The following is a 2,901-nucleotide window of genomic DNA, read 5'->3' as shown; positions in this document are numbered from 1 at the left end:
TTATAGGTGTTTCCATAAGGTTCACCCATGTAATTAACCTCTGTCATTGCAGGGTTCTCAAGTTCATAAGCTTCTTCAGAAGCTGCCTCTTTAGTACTGTTGGATGCATTTTGCCATCCATTCAGACTTTGAGAGATCATGTTGACTTGCTGAGTCAACACTTTGTTCTGAGCCAATATAGCATTCAGAGCATCAATTTCAAGAACTCCCTTCCTCTGAGGTGTCCCATTATTCACGGAATTCCTCTTCGAAGTGTACATGAATTGGTTATTTGCAACCATGTCAATGAGTTCTTGAGCTTTTGCGGGTGTTTTCTTTAGGTGAATGGATCCACCTGCAGAATGGTCCAATGACATTTTCGAAAACTCAGATAGACCATAATAGAATATATCTAATATGGTCCATTCTGAAAACATGTCAGATGGACACCTTTTGATCAACTGCTTGTACCTTTCCCAAGCTTCATAGAGGGATTCACCATCTTTTTGTTTGAAGGTTTGAACATCCACTCTAAGCTTGCTCAGCTTTTGAGGAGGAAAGAATTTATCCAAGAAGGCAGTGACCAGCTTATCCCAGGAGTCCAGTCTATCTTTGGGTTGTGAATCCAACCATATTCTAGCTCTGTCTCTTACAACAAAAGGGAAAAGCATGAGCCTGTAGACTTCAGGATCTACTCCATTCGTCTTAACAGTCTCACAGATCTGCAAGAACTCAGTTAAAAACTGATAAGGATCTTCAGATGGAAGTCCATAAAACTTGCAGTTTTGTTGCATTAAGGCAACTAGCTGAGGTTTCAGCTCAAAATTGTTTGTTCCTATGGCAGGAATTGAGATGCTTCTTCCATCAAATTTGGATGTTGGTTTGGTAAAGTCACCAAGCATCCTTCTTGCATTATCATTATTGGGTTCGGCTGCCATCTCCTTCTCTTGTTCGAAATTTTCTGAAAGGTTACTTCTGGATTGTTGTAATTTAGCTTCTCTTAGTTTCCTCTTCAAAGTCCTTTCAGGTTCAAGATTAGCTTCAACAAGAGTGCTTTTGTCCTTGTTCCTGCTCATATGAAAGAGAAGAAAAAAAGAAAAGAAAGAGGAATCCTCTATGTCACAGTATAGAGATTCCTTTATGTTAGTAGAAAAAGAAGGGGGTAGGAGAAAGAAAAGTGAAGAATCCAAACACAAGGGATAGATTGGGTTCGGATTTTTAGATGAAGAGAGGTGAAGAGAAGTGTTAGTAAATAAGTAATTAAATAGAATAAGAAAAGAGATAGAGAATTTCGAAAATAATTTTGAAAAAGTGGTTGGTGATTTTCGAAAATTAAAGATAAGATATGATTAAAATTAAAATTTAAAACAATTAAAAAGAATTTTTGAAAAAGAGAGGTATTTTCAAAAATTAGAGAGGGATAGGTAGTTAGTTGGTTTTGAAAAAGATAAGAAACAAACAAAAAGTTAGTTGGTTGATTGAAAAAGATTTGAAGTTTTAAATTTTAAAAAGATAAGAAGATAGGAAGATAGAAAAGATCTTTTAAAGTCAAATTTTGAAAAAGATAAAAAGATAAGGTAAAAAGATAGGATAAAAAGATAAAAAATGATTTTAATTTTTAAATTTAAAATTACTTACTTCACTAACAAGAAACTACAAGATAAGATTCTAGAATTTAAAGATTGAACCTTTCTTAACAAGAAAGTAACAAACTTCAAATTTTTGAATTAATCACATTAATTGTTAGTGAATTTTCGAAAATATGATATAAAGATAAGAAAAAGATTTTGAAAGAATTTTGAAAAATATTTTTGAAAATTTTGAAAAATAGAAAAAAATGAAAAAAATATGATTTTTGAAAAAGATTTTGAAAAGATAAGATTTTTAAAATTGAAAATTTGACTTGACTTGTAAGAAACAACTGATTTTGAAAATTTTTGACTAAGTCAACTCAAATTTTCGAAAATTATGAGAAAAATAAGGAAAAGATATTTTTTTTTGAATTTTTTTGAATTTTTAATCATGAGAGAGAAAAATTAAAAACGTCATTTTTGTGTTTTTCTCTTTTCTTTATGGATCAAAACAAAGAATTCATGCAAGAACACTATGAATGTCAAGATGAACACCAAGAACACTTTGAAGATCATGATGAACATCAAGAACATATTTTTGAAAAATTTTTGATGCAAAGAAAACATGCAAGACACCAAACTTAGAAATCTTTAATGCATGGACTCCAACAAACGAAAATGCATATGAGAAACAACAAACAACACAAAATAAGAAAACATCAAGATCAAACAAGAAGACTTACCAAGAACAACTTGAAGATCATGAAGAACACTATGAATGCATGTATTTTTCGAAAAATGCAAGAAAAAATTTTTTAAAGCATGCAATTGACACCAAACTTAAAACATGGCTCAAGACTCAAACAAGAAACACAAAGTATTTTTTATTTTTATGATTTTCTAAATTTTTTTTCGAAAATATTTTTGGAAAAAACGAAAAAGAAAAGAAAAATTTTGAAAAAGATTTTTGAAAAGAAAATTACCTAATCTGAGCAACAAGATGAACCGTCAGTTGTTCATACTCGAACAATCCCCGGCAACGGCGTCAAAAACTTGGTGGACGAAATTGTGATCCTCAAAATTGGTCTCTTTGTATTTGTATGAAATCAAAAATACCCCAAAGAGATCATGGTATGATGAACTGGGATCTTAATAATCCCTGGTAATGGCACCAACAGCTTAGTGTTGTTGGACCAAAAGAGTTACAGGCACTGTTAGAGAAGCTCACAACTCCGTTCAACTTAACCAGCAAGTGTACTGGGTCATCCAAGTAATACCTTACGTGAGTAAGGGTCGATCCCACAGAGATTGTTGGTATGAAGCAAGCTATGGTCACCTTGTAAATCTCAGT

At 32.2% G+C, this 2,901-nt stretch overlaps 1 non-coding gene across 1 annotated transcript; it reads left to right on the top strand.

Annotated features, from left to right (window-relative positions):
* The first annotated feature begins 414 nt into the window (after positions 1–414).
* LOC127742100 (small nucleolar RNA R71) lies at positions 415–518 on the top strand. Its single transcript, XR_008003287.1, has one exon. It is a non-coding gene; the product is annotated as a small nucleolar RNA R71 (small nucleolar RNA).
* Positions 519–2,901: the final 2,383 nt, after the last annotated feature.

The sequence above is a fragment of the Arachis duranensis genome, chromosome 9 (assembly GCF_000817695.3).
Source record: "Arachis duranensis cultivar V14167 chromosome 9, aradu.V14167.gnm2.J7QH, whole genome shotgun sequence".
Taxonomy (NCBI): domain Eukaryota; kingdom Viridiplantae; phylum Streptophyta; class Magnoliopsida; order Fabales; family Fabaceae; genus Arachis; species Arachis duranensis.
Note: the sequence above shows the minus strand (reverse complement) of the source record. Positions and strands in the feature narration are given on the sequence as shown.